General features: G+C 39.0%; 1 protein-coding gene across 15 annotated transcripts in view; it reads left to right on the top strand.

Annotated features, from left to right (window-relative positions):
• Window positions 1–2,754: 2,754 nt before the first annotated feature.
• Gug (arginine-glutamic acid dipeptide repeats grunge) overlaps window positions 2,755–7,615 on the top strand; it is a 109,055-nt gene continuing 104,194 nt past the window's right edge. For 12 of the 15 annotated variants that reach the window (XM_076183980.1, XM_076183989.1, XM_076183986.1 and 9 more), the window contains exon 1: window positions 2,764–3,123. The gene's annotated coding sequence lies outside the window, so the exon portion shown is untranslated. Of the gene's footprint in view, window positions 3,124–6,321; window positions 6,369–7,615 lie in introns of all 15 variants that reach the window. The other 3 variants (XM_076183977.1, XM_076183976.1, XM_076183978.1) reach the window with 3 other exon arrangements.

Below are 7,615 nucleotides of genomic sequence, written 5' to 3'. Positions count from 1 at the left end.
CCTATAGAAAATGAGGATATCCACGGATTAGATTACTAGAAATTACAAATAAAGAAATGACTTTCTATCTAAAATTCACGCAACGAAGGAAAACACTTGAGGAAGAAGATGGCATGTTGATAGATCTTTTGAAAGTAGAAATAGAAATTCACTCTAGATTGTCTTGACTTTATAATCAGTGTATACGCAAAGAAAACGTTCACGAATCATGGTACAATGCCATAAAAGTTATTTAATTACAAAATAAAGGAGACCAGAAGGATTTCAGGGATGACTTACCAATTATAATTATCAAACGTATACATACTCGTAAGGTCTTCTAAGATTCTTACAGATAAAGTAAAGTTTCAAATGAAAATCAACCAAGAGTACTAGTCGAGGAAACGACAGAATGCGATCAACTTTTGGGTTTAGCTTCTGTAGATGACGAAAAAGCCTTTGACTTGGTAGAACAAGTAGCAATACTAGACTCTGTATCCAAGCAGGGTGCAAACACACTGTATAAACTTCGACAGAACATTTACGCGAAAGGCACAGGTGTAATTCGTGTACGCGTGTGTGTATATATGTGTGTGTGTGTGTTTCATGACGGTCTTGGATCATGTGCTGGACACATGGTCCACAGTATTACTTACACAGTATTACAGGTGAGAATTCAGAGCACGTATATAGACTGATCTACGAGGAATGTGGTGATCCTATCGCGCGCGCGCGCGTGTGTGTGTGTGTGTGTGTGTGTGTGTGTGCGTGTATGTGTGTGTGTTATGTGCGCGTGTATGTGTGTGTGTGTGTGTGTGTGTGTGTTGAGAGAGAGAGAGAGAGAGAGAGAGAGAGAGAGAGAGAGAGAGAGAGAGAGAGAGAGAGTGTGTGTGTGTGTGTGTGTGTGTGTGTGTGTGTGTGAGAGAGAGAGAGAGAGAGATTTTTACCCCATAGTCTTCCATCACGTGTTTCTCTCGTAATCGACAGCTATCACCCCTGCCCGTGTGTGTGCGTATGCATGTGGTTGTGTGTGTGTTTGTGTGTGTGTGTATTCACCTCGGATCTGCTGCAGTCTCTGTCGAGACAGCCAGACACCAGCCTACGGCAGTGAGCTCAGAGCTCCTTATTAGCCGATCTCTGGGTAGGTCACACACCACACACCACACACCGGGACAGCAAGGTCACAACTCCCTGACTAACGTCCCGTACCTACTCGCTACTAGGTGAACAGGGGCTACACGTGAAAGGAGACAAACCCAGCTTATCTCCACCCGACCGGGGAATCGAACCCCGGTTCTCTGGCTTGTGAGGCCAGTGCTTTACCAATCCGCCACCGAGCCGTGTCCAATCCGCCACCGAGCCGTGTGTGTGTGTGTGTGTGTGCGCACGCGCGCGCGTGTGTGTGTATGTGTGTGTTTAAATATGTGTTTGTTTATGTGTGTCTTTCTATTCTTTGTTTGAATATGTTTGTTTATGTGTATTTACTTTGTTGTATCATACGGGAAGGGGAGCTCTGCTCGTGGTAACCCGTCTAAGCTCGTGGTGTGTGTGTTTGTGTGTTTTTCATGTTTGAAAGTGTTTGTTTATGTGTGTGTGTCTGTTTTTTGTGTTTGGATATGTGTTTATGTGTGTGTGTGCGTGTGTGATTAACCATGGTCTTGGGTCACGTGTTGGACTCGCGATCGACATCTACTTCCCTTTCGGAAGAGAGCTCAGAGCTACTATATGACTGATCTATGAGTAATGCGTTGACCTTACTTGCACATACACACCCAATTCCCCGCCCACGAGAGTTGGAGTAACGACCCACAGCGCAGTGGTACTGAAATGATTTCAGCCCTGTATGTATGTGTGCGTTTATATAATTGTAACATACAAGAAAATATCTACACTCGTAGGGTCTACACTCATATCATACCCTCCCAATTAGACTGTCTAATTGACCCAACATCTTACAACAACAAATCTTAGTCGACAAAACATCAATACGTTTATCATCACTCTCCACAACTTTTTACAGAAAACAGGAATATTAACAACATTACAATTACCCTCGACCAACTAAATTAATGCGAAATATAAAATAACGCACGACAATGGCGAGATTGTCCACGGGGATAGAAACGCTGGTAAAATATGTTTTATAACAACGATTGTCTTTAGTTTTGAATATGCTCACGGTTGTAGCTTGATCTCTATCAATTTATATGTTTTTATTACCATTCGTGTGACCTCCTGATTCTCTTCAGCACCATGGCAAGACATCTCTGTTAGTTTTATCCTCATTTTAATTACCAAAAGAGTCATAGGAAGTCGCCTCTTTCTCTTCTTTCATTCACAGCAGGTCCAAAGTATATAATTTCTATTTGCACATTTTATCGCCAAGGCTGGAAACCAGTTAAGTCGGCGCTTTGGATTATCTCTATCTTGTTTATATCATTCACTTTATGCGTGTGTGTCTATGTGCGTGTGTGTCAGTGTGTGCGTATGTTTGTGTGTTTGTGTGTGCGTATGTGTGTGCGAGTATTATTGTGGAGTAGAAAGAAAGAAGGCCGTTTCCCGAAATTATACATTAGTGGCCTGATTGGCTGAACTGGGAAGGCGGACGTAAGATTTTTTTCTTCAAGGGTAAACAAGCGGCTCTCTTTCGAAACTTAATAATGCCTTTGATGTTTAACTTCTCACTTATGCATAGTTTTGGGCTAGCGTTAATCATTATGTAATATTCACTTATATATAATATTTTATAAAATGTTTTCCATCTCACATGGCAGCAAACTTTGGGTGTTACAGCTTGTACTTGAGTGGAGTTGTGGTTGTAAACGCGGAGATTATTTGTGAAAAATTAGGAAAAATAAGCAAGAAAATGAAGGTATAACCAGTTCTCCTGTGTTAGTGGTTGTATCATCTCATTTGATAGCAAAGAAGTGTATCCATTTTCTCAGTACCAAGGAATATAAAGAAAAATGACTTTGTTCCACCGACGCAAGAAATCGCTATCGTACGTTGGCCGCAGATGAGGGTGGAAGGATTCGTGTCTATTAAATTGTTTACAGTAGAAAACGGCCTTTATGTAACTGCAACACAAAATCTACAATATTCATGACCCTTGTAGTTCATGTTTCCCACTTGGATTGGCCCCATGTAAGTGTAAAATAAAGGTGGGGGCAGCATGGTCAGGTGGCGGTTGTGTGCAAACAAACAAACCAGCTTGTGGATAGTTCATTGGTCGCATTTCTTTTTTGCTCACTTAAGATTGGCAAAGATATATTATTAAAGGTCCTCCATTGCCCTTATATGGAATTATTATATTTTAGAGGATTTGGATTAGTGTGGCTATAAGATATGGAACCCGTGGACGTGGTATTTATCTAATATTGCTGTGAACAGTGTGCTTGTTAGTGACACGTAACCTACCAAACATACTAGGGAAACATTATATTAAAGAGCAGGTGTTACTTTCATTATATTTTAAAATAATTAAGAACCTGAACGTTTGGTAAATACTCTAAAATACAACAAAATAAAAAAAAACGTGACACTACTGAGTAATGACGTTTGGTTTTACCAAGTAACCAAGGCTTTTAGGGAAGGAACAGTGAAAATGTAATTCAGGGTGGTATTTAATATATTAAATGCAGTATTACTTTAAAGCAATATTTCTGGTTTCTGTATTGCTATAGGTGAAGGATTATGGTGTTTACAGAAGGTAATTTAGATTCTTTGACCTTATTTTTCTCATGTTTGAGATTTCTAATATGGTATCAGCATTACAGTTGTACTGATTTTATTGGAAAGACTACAATAAGAGCTTGGCTAGTAGGACTACTTTGTCATTTTATTTCCTCATTGTTGTATATTTGTTGGGGAAAATTCTATTGGCAATATTGATATCAATATGTGTAGCTATAGTTTTGATATCTATATACCCTCTTACAAGAGAGGCAGCCAAGTCTAAGACATATACCTACTACACTACCACCCATTCCACTCCCCTCTACCACTCTTTCCACCCCATCTCGGGTATTGGCTGCATGTTATCGTACATTAAAGATCTCGGTATCATGGAGCTGATACTTTAGGGTCTAAATGGGGTGCCACTATGGACCAGATCCACACATCATTTTGTATGTGTTAGAGGAAATATCTACTTATAGAGAAATGATGCTACTTGTACTGTGACCGCCCCTCTGTAATGCTGTCCCCCTACTCTTAATACTGTCTTGTACCACTTCTCTGAATATATATTTCCATTTTCTCCCATGTCCCCCTGAGGTAGGGAAGGAAAGAATACTGCTGCTGAGATTTCCTAAATGGGTCATAAAAGGCGACTAAAACCGAACAAAGGATAGAACTAGGCATCTTGTTCTCTGTATGCCTTGAAGGGAAATTCCTGCAAGAAGATTTGATATGGTGCTGGAAAAAATGCAAGCTCATTGGATGAATAAAGCTGCTCCTGGATTGTTGTGTTTTGGTCCTTTAATCCATGTAGTAAGGTGCTATGTAAATTGATACATGACTGTCACCACTGATGTGAATAACATTCTCTGTAATCAGTATTAATTCAACCACTGTTGCCATTGGTTCTTTCATCCCAGCCAAATATGGCATTACCTATCCTGTTCTAGACTAGAATAGTCTAATCTAACAGCAAGCATCAGAAAACTACATAGTAATGGCAATATTGCCACATTAGTCGCAATATTCTCATCTGAATTTGCTACAGCGTTTAATTCCTGTTTTCTGTCGTTGATAATTCACTAGCATCTCTCTCCATGAGGACAATATTGAGCCCATGCAGTGAAGCAATGCTGCATATGCTCTGGGACTATGAATTTTCACCATTTCAGTAGTGTTAATAGGATAAGAATGTACAGTTAAATGCCTTAAAGAGGGAATATGAATTATCAGATGAGATAAAGTAATACTTTAGGGTAGGCATATGGTTTGGTCCTTTTTGAAAGGCAGAAAATAAATGTACTGAATAAATGAAAGGTGCAGATAATTAGGTAATTTTTTGGGATCAGTCGTCTTGGCAGCTGGGTCCACAAGGCCTTGTCAGTGTTGGTGATTAAATACGGAGAACACAATATATAACATTTTTCTACAAGTCTTGCCTTCTTAATAACTTGTCTGCTCTCTTGGAGGCATCTAAATGTACAATTATATCATACAGACAATTTTGATGCTCATGAAGTGTAGTGGTCTCGTCTGACAATGCTACTCCCCCACCCTGCCCATGCTAAACATGGCGAAATAAATTACCAGTAAGCCTTTATGTATTCATACTAAATAATCTTTTGGTGATGAAATAGATTGTTGGTAATTTATTTTGATGTGTTCAGCATGGGACGGGTGGGGAAGCAAATTATGTTGCAGGACAGGGCCACTGTACTCCAGGCATGCACAATATTGAATATACTGAGTTTACCATAGAGTAGCATTGTATAGTGGCACTGGAACATGTTGCAGTCTATGGCTTAGAGGACTGGAAGTAATAATTTAGGAGCCACTGCATTATTTTGATGATAGTTCTGTTTGATTAAAATACAGGTGACAAAAGTAAACTGGTTTCTCGCTTAATGTATGAAAGTACTGAGCAAAAATTTGTGTATTTTGTTTGCACAAATTTGCAATAAATTTGCAGCATTTTTGGGGGGTTGTATTATATTGATAATTCCCAGATCTAACCCAGTCCACCATAACCTAACCGTAGGAGTAACAGGTGAATTCATAGGCCAGGGACATAGGAAGAGAACTGAGTACTGATCCTAACCTTAGGGAACCTAGAAATTGGTGTCTGTGTAATACTTCTTTAGGCCTGAGTCATGCTTCATTCTTATATGATTGGAGACTAATCCTCACACAAAGAAGAATGCTGGCCACTTTTAACATCTACTATCCCTCCTTTGTTACACTTGTGATCAGCATTGTAGGCCTGAGTCATGCTTCATTCTTATATGATTGGAGACTAATCCTCACACAAAGAAGAATGCTGGCCACTTTTAACATCTACTATCCCTCCTTTGTTACACTTGAGATCAGCATTATAGTACAACATAGGTATGTCAGTATAACAAATCTCAACCAAGTATTATAACTACCTCATAAGGAATTACCATTTTAAGCAGTTCATTATCAAGTAAAGATGTGCTTATCTGATCTACACCATTTTGTAATTACTGTGTCTGGTTTGAGTGGTGTATACACTGTTAACTTGCCAGTTAGTCAAAGCTCAGAGCTGTAGCTTCATCCCCAAGCCCTCCTCACCTAGTCAGGGGACTGTTAAAGATTTATACATCAGCATAACAATCAATCCGTTGCCCTGGTTCTCTCTTGCAGGAGACCTGCAGCTCCTGGGAAACATGCTGTGGCTACTGGTTCAACCCGTAAGTCATTCAATGAAGAGATTTTATCTTGTCCGGAAAGTGTGAGCGTAGGACAGTGTTGTATAATATGCTTTGTGTAGCTACTATGTGTGGTGATTGCATATGAGGCAACTGGTGTCTGTTGGCAGACTGATTCTGTATCGATACATTTTTTTGTGATTTGGTGAGCTGAATGTAGGTTTGCCAGTGCAGTTCTTCCTTGTCTTGGGAGCGATTTCTACATTTGGCTGATTTCAAGGGCAATTTGGTAAATTAACAGAATTTACTGGTCTCGTGTTGTCAAGTGTTTGTGTTGTGATTCAAGTTCTATATCAAGTTGTTATTGTTAGTGCTTTATTTTGTGTTGTGTTTAGGATGTCTTTGTTTTCTTAATTGTTGGATACTATGCTATAGATTTCAAGTTTACTGTAGTTTTTATGTGTTGCTCATATATATATATATATATATATAGTGATAAGTGGTTTTGATGTCTAAATCCTGCACCTTTTACAGTTCTATGTTTGTTGTTTCATAGTTGTCTTCACTGTGAAGGCTTTAATGAGGGTGAGGGTCATATGTGTATCATATGTAAGGCCAAGTAATTTAGGATTTATGTCCAGTGTGAAACATTGATTATTTAATCTGACCATTGTATGCTTGTAGTTGTGGGTAGCATTACATGGGATTTCCAAGGGAATGCAAACATATTGTTTCGTGTTAGCCATAGTTCTAGCTTATTGAGGTAAATTTGTGTGTTTTTTATCTGTTATTTTGTAGTTATTATTGTTAGGTCATATGCCTAAGTATTATAGGACTTATTTGAGTATTCTTGAAATGGGAAAATTTATGTTAGATTTTTTTTTTTTTTTTTTTTTTTTTTTTTTTTTTTTTTTTCTCTCTCTCTTTCTTTCTTCCATCAATTAGATGGAGGCAGTGATAGATACTTGCAAATGGTGGTCCTTGTGAGGTGGGCACCATGGAGAATAATTTCCATTGCCTCCATCTTTAAAATACATAAACTTCTTCAGATCCACCAGTATGTGCAAGGCTGATAGTCTGGATGAGGTCCAAGGTCTCTATGAGGTTCAGTTGTTTTCCTCTACCTTTTCATATGGGGAGAGCAGACAGTCAGCAATTGGCCCCCTCCTCCTACTACTTTAAGCTGCTGAAATAACACCCTTACATTAATACAATATAGAAAACAAACCATTGTTTCTTACTTGAGAGATGTATGGACCATTCCCAGCTGCTTTGGGTTTCCACTTGGC

This window comes from Oratosquilla oratoria, chromosome 4 (genome assembly GCF_046742065.1).
Source record: "Oratosquilla oratoria isolate Oo_2021 chromosome 4, ASM4674206v1, whole genome shotgun sequence".
Lineage (NCBI taxonomy): Eukaryota > Metazoa > Arthropoda > Malacostraca > Stomatopoda > Squillidae > Oratosquilla > Oratosquilla oratoria.
The sequence above is the reverse complement of the archived record's forward strand: the minus strand, read 5'-3'. Positions and strand labels throughout refer to the sequence as shown.